The sequence below is a fragment of the Salvelinus fontinalis genome, chromosome 5, assembly GCF_029448725.1.
Source record: "Salvelinus fontinalis isolate EN_2023a chromosome 5, ASM2944872v1, whole genome shotgun sequence".
Taxonomy (NCBI): Eukaryota; Metazoa; Chordata; class Actinopteri; order Salmoniformes; family Salmonidae; genus Salvelinus; species Salvelinus fontinalis.
This window is the reverse complement of record NC_074669.1, coordinates 59,731,553-59,742,399: the sequence shown is the minus strand read 5'-3', so window position 1 is coordinate 59,742,399 and position 10,847 is coordinate 59,731,553.

Sequence of the window (10,847 nt, the reverse complement as noted above, 5' to 3'; positions counted from 1 at the left end):
TGACAGAGACAGAAAGGAGACTTATGGATAGCGGACAGAGAGAACAGAGCGACAGAGAGGAGACATATGGATAGAGGACAGAGAGATAGAGAGAACAGAGTGACAGAGACAGAAAGGAGACTTATGGATAGCGGACAGAGAGAACAGAGCGACAGAGAGGAGACATATGGATAGAGGACAGAGAGATAGAGAGAACAGAGCGACAGAAAGGAGACATGGATAGAGGACAGAGAGATGGAGAGAACAGAGTGACAGAGAGACCTATGGATGATTCATCCCAGGAAATCTCCTCTTTTTTTTTCCATTACCGAAGAGGAAATTGTACCCTTTGCCACCCACAAGCCCTCAATGGTTCCCTATCAAGTTAAACTGCCAAAGTGAGACATCCTGACAAAGCCTTCCTTTTGCAGATGAGGGATGACAGTGGATGGGGGAATGACGGGGTGGGGTGGTGGTTGAGACCCCCCTCCTGGGAGTAGGAGGGGCAGTGTTACCGTTTGGAGCAGTTGAAAGAAGCACAATAACACAGCGTATCAGGTTTGCCTGTTTGACAAATGGAGCTCCCACAGTCCCGTTGACTGGGGATGTGGGCAAGTGCTAGCGCTCGTATCTAAGTGAGCACAGAACAGCAATGGATGTTGTTGATGATTAAAAAATGCCTTATCATATCCCTACATACTGTATGCTGACTCATCTGAGATTAGGATGATATTGGAAACAACACAGTATTATATACAGTACTCTAACCACATACAAGTTAGGGAAGGGGTTGAATATGGTGCCTAGTGCTCCATGTAAGGCACTATGTCCTCATTTCCCGACATGTGTTTCAGTGTTGGACACAGTGGCAAAACGTTTGGAGTCCTGTTGAAAGATCCCTAATGAAACACATTTGGGAAGATGCTGCTCTGGGAGAGAATGTGAGAACAAGATGGACGCAAACACCCGCCGCACAAACCGCTTATTTGAACCCGAGCGTCCAAAATCGTCACTCCTCTCGACTTCTAAGGGTGCGTGACACAAACACAGGCAGTTGTTTGTTTACTGGCAGACACATTTCAGTCCCGAAACATGTTGAAGATGTAAACAAAATGGAAACCCGGGTTTAGAAGAATTGGAACCGCCACCCGCAAATGAGTTGAAGGGGAGCAATACAGAATGGTTACGTCTCTTCGTATCAACGTCATGAGCCAAGACGAAACACAGATTGACTTAATGGCGAGATATTATGGAGAAACAACACTACTTGGCCTCGTACACAGTTCATTATGAGACAAGGCCTGTTTCACACCTCACCACCAGCTCCTGTGAGTCAGACAGGGGTCAGTCTGTGGGGCCAGTCAAATGAAGTCTGCTAGTAGGTGATATCCTGGTCCCGCATCAGTTTGTAATGTCTTGCCAACTCCTATGGTCAAACATGGTTGGCATGACACAACAGTTCAGAGCACAAACAGGTCTGGGACCAAGCTAGGTGATACATGCATCATCCACATCTACATATTTAGCTGAGGTATTTCTATAGATCCAAACATATAGACGTGATATCAGAGCACGGTGACTTGCGGTAGCATGGAACAGTTGCTACTCCACTAACAAAAAAAGATTGCAATTGAAACTGCAGTAAAAGTTTAGTAACTGCAGGCGACTGTGCTATTTTGGATGCAGTAATTGCAGAATAACTGCACTCTGACTGCAATATATCCTCATAAGGGTGAGCACAACCAAATGCTGTCTACTCGGATAAAACGTGCACGCACGCACACACACCAACACACACACACCAACACACAGCCACACCATTAAAAGGACTCCATAACCTGTTCTGACATACCTGGGCATGAAGGAGGTGTAGCAGTTTGAAACCGTTAACAGTTTTGAACTAGGAGTCCGCTGTCCTCAATTTACTCTCGCCAATAAAGCCACACACAAATCTTCGATCCAGGCCAGTAAATCAGGGGCAGACACTGATCAAAGCACGGTCGTGAATCTTAGATGGCATATCCTGCATTCCTGCCTAAATGCATTCACATGCTGGGCTTCCAATGTGTGCCGCTTATTTGTCGACCCCTCACCCCTGCTCCCAGCTAACAATTCTAGGGAGAGCGAACGTTTTGGTAATGTTACCAGTAATGTTTGAGTGTTCAGTTTTCAGTTAGTTTGTGGAACATTCCATCTACGTTAGAAAAATCCTTCTGGGAAATCTTGAGCATGCTTTGGCACATACCCAAAAGGTGATTACCACGTTCTCAGAACATACAACATCAGAGTTCTAGACACGTTCCATAGGACGTTGCAAGAACATGTATGTGTCCAGTTGTGGGGATATCTTCACATACTGTTTGACTTTATGGATGGGTCAATTCCAATTCGGATAGAGAAGCATTCCACTTCACATAAATCAAAGGTCTGAGACGACTCCTTCGCCACGAGACTTAATGACGTTGGCTCGCAAAAAGTTGTAACTGTTTTTATGGGAGCGGACATATGACAGGCAGCATCACAGTAATTCTCTTGCTCACGCACACATTCGCTTGGCTGCACTCTCTGCGCTCTTTTTCTGATGAGCAAGTCACTGTGTATATTAGAAATGGCTAATCCGCTAAGATTTACTAAAATTCTCGACTGCGCAGCGCTTGGCACCCGGCAAAGGGCCGACTAGGGCGGACCAAAAAATAGATGGGCCATGTTCAAAGGAGTGAGAATCATGAAAGAAAGAGAGAGGTAGAAAGAGAGAGAGAGACCGATAGAGAGCGAAAGAGAGCCAGAGAAATGAAAACCCAACAGGTGTAAATGGAATTAGAATGGAGAGATTCTGACATGGACAATATAAATGGACAAGAAACTCGATCATCTGTATTTATACAGGTGTCCCGAGAAATCCATCTCTTCTTCCTGGTCCTGGTCTATAAAGGATCTGAAATGTGATAACAAGAGTCCCATCAATCTTACTGACAATGGTACGAGGTGTTAACACAGCTACTGGATGTCTGGATGAACCAACTAAAACCCTTTACATGATGAGAAAGGTTAACACCATCTGTTACCTTAGCAGGATGCTACTGAGACCGAGGGAGAGCGCAAAGGGTAGGAATAAGATGCTACCTGGGAACATGAAGCGTTCTTTGGTTGACCCTACCTATCCCACAGATCATATTTTTTCTTAGAATAGCGTTTGCAGGCCAAAGGCCTAAGGGTTGAAGACCCGGCTCTATTTAAACTGTGAATGTGTGGTGTCTGAAGTGGGGGTGTTTGATTTACACCTGTCTGTGAGTGGCACAGTAGGCTATCTGACCGTAAAACAACTGTTAGGTGTACTGAAACAGTGATGAAACCAACAACTTCTGCGAACATGTCTCTAAAGACCGGGGTTTGATTCTCCAGTCTGTCATCACACTGCTAATAGGTCTGCTAGTACGATACAGCAGACAGATGGCCCGATCCTCAAGCACTATATCGATGGGTCTTTCCTCCCAACCAAAGGAGAGGCCTTTGTAACAGAGGTGATTCTGGGAACCACACTCTTATGGTAAGTACCCTTGCCCGGGACCTGAAGACCCAGAGCTAATGCCCAGGCTTCGGCTCAGAGGGCTAACAGTCTTGTGACATGCAGGAGATCTCTTTGTAACGGGCCTCGATAGGCCTACTGGCATGCACTAGTCGGTCACACCTTGATCTGTACAGTATGGTGGAAATTTGGTACTCATGGAGGCAGAAAAACAAAGATGGCTGCCAGGATAAACAGAAAGGAAAAGGAGAGAGTGAGTGCTTTGGCGCCACATCAATAAACCTCCATCATCCATCATGCATCCTCACTCCATTATTTCAACCAGTCAAACCATAACGTTTATTTTCTCGGCTCCTGCAGTTTATCGCTACTCAGCGCGCCCTTCCCAATCTATACATCAGATGATTTCCACTGGGCTGATTAAGGAATAAAATAACAAATCTCTCAGAGATCAAAGTAGGGGTCCAAGTAACAACCTGGGTAGGATCTGTTCTGCCAAGGCATGAGTGTTTCACTGTTGCTCTCCTCCGTTTATAATGAAGCTCCAGTGTGTTCCAGCAGGCCTATCCGTCTTCCAGGTAAAACCCAGTAAAATACACTTAGGACATGATTGCAGACCGGCGGAGCCTTCTTCTGCATTCTCTATACGATAAATAACGTTGCATAACAACCCGCGTTTAGGCTAGAAACGTTTGATTTGAAAGATACGCCGGACGGTCAGTTGTGTCTACGTCACGTTTACAACGAGTCTGTCTCGACTTTGTGTCGACACAGCGCCTTGTATTCATATTCTTGTTTTTAGTGCTTGTCCTTTAAAATTCTAATAGGCACTCGCACATCTGAGCTATCTTGTTGCATGTGCATGGTAACAATTGAATAACATGAAAGAAAAGAGCTTGTCCTTTAAAATGTCTTCAAATAGATAAAATCGGTCACATTTCATCGGTGGTTGTAGAAATTCTGTTGGCTGGAAACAGGAATTTCTATACAATAGAATGGCTGGGTGGGCAGGTAGCTTAAATCAGCAAACCTTGGCTTTTATAGACAGTTAGGAAATATATAGACCATATGGACCCAATGAGGATACTAGTCTATGTAGGGAGGATACAGGGCCATACTCTAAAATAACTATGACGAGAGATAAGGAAATCAAACACAGAGGAAGGCCTCAGCATATATTTATATGAGATCCAGATTCTCATCACAAAATCACGGAACTATACAACATTTATATCTAGTCTCCCTTTAGCATACTTCCAATTCTTCTCTGAAGCCGATGTTACAGTAGATCAGACTGGCCGACAGTTACTACACACAGGATTAATTGGTGATCCTTCACTACACACAGGATTAATTGGTGATCCTTCACATCACAGAGCCCAAGGCCCATGATGTCTGCGCTTGAGCATGGTCTCCTAGATGAGTTATTATGTAGCTATTACATACTTGTTGCATGGCTCTGGGTATTTCCATTAGGCACTAATACAACTGTTTAATCATCGCTGGGGCAAAGTGACTGAGAAGTTGAGAATAGACAGAGAGCAGTGGTTGGACCAGGCAGGGGTCCAGCCAGGAATTGGAAGTTGGCAGTGAGGCTACGCAGCCAGTCTGTTTGGATCACCGCTGAAGTAAGAACGGCTCTTTTCTTGGACTCGGGGCACGCGTCATTTTAGGCTGATTGAAATGATTTGACAATTTGCAAGAGAAAAAATGGATTATTTAAAAAGTGTGTTGCAACAACAAGAGGTAATGGAAAATGTGAGCTTTAGGATGATAAAGCCTTCAGTCTCAGCCAATCGTAGTGACTGCCATGCCCAACGAACAGACTGCAGCTTAGCTGGTGTTGTCAAAAGATTTAGCAATTTAGCAACGGAAAATAATAACTTTAGACATTAATATAATTAATTGTCTGCACCTTTGCTATAACAATGAGTCTATCAGGCTTTTCTAAAAATACTTTATGGCCAGATTACTTTTTTCCCCACCTGGAAAATGACTTGATTTTCTATGTACAAAAACAAAGGCCTTAGACAGAAGACACTGTGAAAAGGTTCTTGGTGTTTGTGAGTGTCCGACCACATATTCTTTGTGGTTACTGCTGACAAGTTATGACTGGAGACTCCAAATGAACAAGTGGAGAGAGTCACCGAGAGACACTGACACATCTTTGTTTAAGCTAACAATACGCTTTTCTATACAGGCGAGCACAGAAGTGACTGTGTCCGCGGTCTGTAAAGTAATGTCAGGTGTATGAACACTGACACCAACCCCGTGGTCAGACGAACACAAAAAAGCATACTGTAAATGCACCGTACACATTTTTATCACATGACTTACTCTTTAGAAGAAGCCTGTCATGCATCCATTTATTTGTGAAGTCCTACAGAAACAGAAAGGACAGCTGTCATTTCAAACATTACTCTTACCAACACAGACATCCAACACAGACATCCAACACAGACATCCAACACAGACATCCAACACAGACAACCAACACAGACATCCAACACAGACATCCAACACAGGCATCCAACACAGACAACCAACACAGACATCCAACACAGACATCCAACACAGGCATCCAACACAGACAACCAACACAGACATCCAACACAGACATCCAACACAGACATCCAACACAGACATCCAACACAGACATCCAACACAGACATCCAACACAGGCATCCAACACAGACATCCAACACAGACATCCAACACAGACATCCAACACAGGCATCCAACACAGACATCCAACACAGACATCCAACACAGACATCCAACACAGACATCCAACACAGACATCCAACACAGGCATCCAACACAGACATCCAACACAGACATCCAACACAGACATCCAACACAGACATCCAACACAGACATCCAACACAGGCATCCAACACAGACATCCAACACAGACATCCAACACAGACATCCAACACAGACATCCAACACAGACATCCAACACAGACATCCAACACAGACATCCAACACAGGCATCCAACACAGGCATCCAACACAGACATCCAACACAGGCCCCAAAAAAGATGACAATATCAGGATACGAATCATTCTGTAGTATGTCATTAGTCTGCTTCTCTCCCATTACCCTCATCAGTTGTATGTGAAGAGACAGATTTCTTACCAGTCCTAAGTGCTAAAGTCGGCCTGTCTAGGCCTTGGATGCCAAAACGAGTGCCAAATAAAAGCATTCTATTAATCATCAAGCGTTTCAGTCTTCTGGAACCTACAATGGCAGCACTAGAACTTTCTACGAGGACGACTCGTTTGTTCCTCTTGCTGATACATTTGGAATCTGTGTACCCAGAGACTTGACGCTGCCTCATTCATCTTGGTGGGTACCGTGGAGTCTGTGGGTGGCCCTACCACTAAGCAAAAGTTGGATATTAGCATTCAGTATCCGACTGCTCTTTCCAGGGAGACCTGAAGTCTTCACACTGTCATGGTACTCCTGGTCTCATCTTCCCTGCGTCTATATGAGTATCACACTCTGTTCGGGTGGCCTATCTCTAAAGAAAAGCTCTACTCAGTATCCAACCGTTCTTTTCCAAGGCGCCCAAAAGTCTCCATACAATCTAATGGTTCTCGTCCCTGTATCTATCTGAGTGAGTAGTATTGAGTCTGAGTAGATGACAACCACTCCAAGGAACAGCCAATATTTCAGACTAGCCTCCAGAACTCTCTCCCAACATAGGTAGGGTAGGGTCATTATTTTATATCAGAAACACATGTGGAATAAATAAATAACGTCTGGACAGTCAGTTAACGGAGAGAAAGCATAACTTTTTTAACCGCCGTGGAGTTAAGGGCTCGCTATTCTGTAATTATGGCAGATTGTCTCTTTGTACTGTCACAAGAAGTGAGAAAATGATTTATTGCATATCTCAGCACCTGAAACGAGGTGGTTGTAAAATATCCATGAAAGTAAAAGTGTAAATTATTGAGAATAGTACTTAGTGTGCTTTACTAATTGCCTCTTCACGGTATAACAATTCTAGTCCACTTAGAATGAAACGGTCATAGCATACCAGCGCTGGCCTGGATATTGAAAATGATATAAATATTTTCATAAAGTGCAGTTTCCATGGAATGTGGCAACAAATTATTATATATTTATTTTTGCAAAGAGAGGTGTTTATAGTTTCAAGGTCCATGGCATCTAGAGAAACTTTGGAGAAACCCTGCTTCATTACCAAGCAGCATGCCTTCTGCAGCTAGCGGTTCATCTGATTTGCTGCTCTTAAGACATTTAAGTTGGGAACATATTCAAACTAAAACTGGACAGTTTTATCTCAATCTCTTCATTCAAAGACTCAATCATGGACACTACTTCTGACAGTTGTGGCAGCTTTGTATTGATTTATTGTTGTCTCTACCTTCTTGCCCTTTGTGCTGTTGCCTGTGCCCAATAATGTTTATACCATGTTTGTGTTGCTATCATGTTGTGTTGCTACCATGTTGTTGTTATGTTGTGTTGCTACCATGCTGTGTTGTTATGTGTTGCTGCCTTGCTATCTTGTTGTCTTAGGTCTCTCTTTATGTAGTGTTGTGTTGTCTCTCTTATTGTGATATGTGTTTTGTCCTATATTTATATTGTGTTTATTTTTTATTTTTAATCCTGGGCCCCCGTCCACGCAGGAGGCCTTTTGCCTTTTGGTAGGCCATCATTGTAAATAAGAATTTGTTCTTAACTGACTTGCATAGTTAAATAAAGGTTAAATAAATACAATTTTTTTTAAAATCCAATCTAATTTTATTTGTCACATGCGCTGAGTACAACAAGTGTAGACCTTACCATGAAATGCAAGCCCTTAACCAACAATGCAGTTCAAGAAATAGAGTTAAGAAAATATTTACTACATAAACTAAAGTAAAAAGTAACACAATAAAATTACATAACAATAACGAGGCTGTATACAGGGGGTACCGGTACTGAGTCAATGTGCGGCGGTACAGGTTAGTCGAGGTAATTTGTACATGTAGGTAGGGGTAAAGTGACTACGCATTGATAATAAACAGCGAGTAGCAGCAGTGTAAAAACAAGGGTTAGGGGGGGGTGGAATTTAAATAGTTTGGGTGGCCATTTGATTAATTGTTCAGCAGTCTTATAGCTTTGGGGTAGAAGCTTGGCGGTAGCAGAGAAAACAGTCCATGACTTGGGTGACTGGAGTCTCTGACAATTTTCTGGGCCTTTCGCTGACACGCCTAGTATATAGGTCCTGGATGGCAGGAAGCTTGGCCCCAGTGATGTACTGGGCCGTACGCGCTACCCTCTGTAGTGCCTTACGGTCAGATGCCGAGCAGTTGCCACACCAGGCGGTGATGCAACCAGTCAGGATGCTCTTGATGGTGCAGCTGTAGAACTTTTTGATGATCTGGGGACCCATGCCAAATCTTTTCAGTCTCCTGAGGGGGGATAGGTTTTGTCGTGCCCTCTTCCTGACTGTCTTGGTGTGTTTTACCATGATAATTTGTTGGTGATGTGGACACCAAGGAACTTGAAACACTCAACCTGCTCCACTACTGCTCCATCGATGTTAATGGGGGCCTGTTCGGCCCTCCTTTTCCTGTAGTCCACGATCATCTCCTTTGTCTTGCTCACATTGAGGCAGAGGTTGTTGTCCTGGCACCACACGGCCAGGTCTCTGACCTCATCCCTATTGGATGTCTCATCGTAGTCTGTGATCAGACACTACCACTGTTGTGTCGTCATCAAACTTAATGATGGTGTTGGAGTCGTGCTTGGTCATGAGTGAACAGGAAGTACAAAAGAGGACATAACACGCACCCCTGAGGGGCCCCAGTGTCGAAGGATCAGTGTGGCGGATGTGTAGTTGCCTACCCTTACCAACTGGGTGTGGCCCGTCAGGAAGTCCAGGATCCAGTTGCATAGGGAGGTGTTTAGTCCCAGGGTCCTTAGCTTAGTAATGAGCTTTTTGGGCACTATGGTGTTGAACGCTTTGCTGTAGTCAATGAACAGCATCCTCACATAGGTGTTCCTTTTGTCCAGGTGGGAAAGGGTTGTGTGGAGTGCGATTGAGATTGATGTTGTACAGCTGATTCATCATAACCCAATTAAAATTTTCATGAACATTTGCAGATTCTCCAAATTAGCAAGACTGTCCAAAGACAGGGATAAAAGGTCAACTAAAATTACCCAAATAATTGAGGATTTTCTGTACTACTAGTCTACACACCCAGACCTGCATTGCCGACAGGGCCTCATTTTAAAAGCGCCCATAGTGTATAGTAATAATCAATTTTAATACCAATATCAGTACTGACATTTCCATTGGAATATGCCCAGTCATATTACACAATATGTTGATCTGCCGAATTGAAAAAGAACAGATTTCACTTTGGCATGGAAATAGTGAAAAACAAGCTCATTCAAACATTTTCAGGAACCTATTGATGGTTTTTCAAGGTTATTGAACATCTGTCAAACACATTTCCAACAAAAAGTCACTTTCCGAAAAGTATAATTTTAGTCTGTAAAATAGTTTAATAACTGAGGAAAAAAATATATATGTAGAAAAATGTAAGGTTTCCAAGCGTGGAATGCCACAGAAAATAAGTGATACAATTAGGAGGCTACTGTATAGCTACTTTACAGTATGTATTCAATTTCGGTTCTACACAGTGTGTATCATGTTAAAAACGTAGAAACATCTCCAAGAATATAAGCCCACTGTACACTATCAATGCAAATGTCGGTCTTTGACTGTTCAATGTGGCTGTGTAATCCCAGACTTTAATGGAAAAAAATCTGAATGTGGACGATAAATCTCAATGATTTGGCTGCAGACAAAACAGGACTCAATAAAGTCATATACAACCATTGAGAACAAACTTGATGGTTTTTAGAGTGATCTTTGGAGGGGCTTTGAGTAAAGCAATGAGGGATTGTTTGGTTTGTTCCAGCCTTCCAGGCCTTGTGAAGTGCTAAGTAAGAGTAATGATCCTACTGAAAGATGTCTTTGTTTGTTTGTTTTGGTTCATTTCAAAGACAAACCGAAGATTTGACAGTGGACAATGCCAATCATGCCACTCTCAATGAGCACATTTAGGCTACAGCTTCATGGTTGTTGCAAATGAGTGAAAAATGGAAGGCCTACTTGACTTGTTGGTGTTTTGTCATATTTATAGTCTTCAAATGAGAGAGTAAGTTAGTATTTGTGCATTCACTCCCTTGATAAAGTGCCAGATGCACCATAACTCATAGTTGTTTCGCCAACTTCCCAGCTGGACATTTCAGAGTTTCCTATTACCGACAAACACATGAACGTAGCATTTCTCCTTGCGTGCAAAACACACAATAACT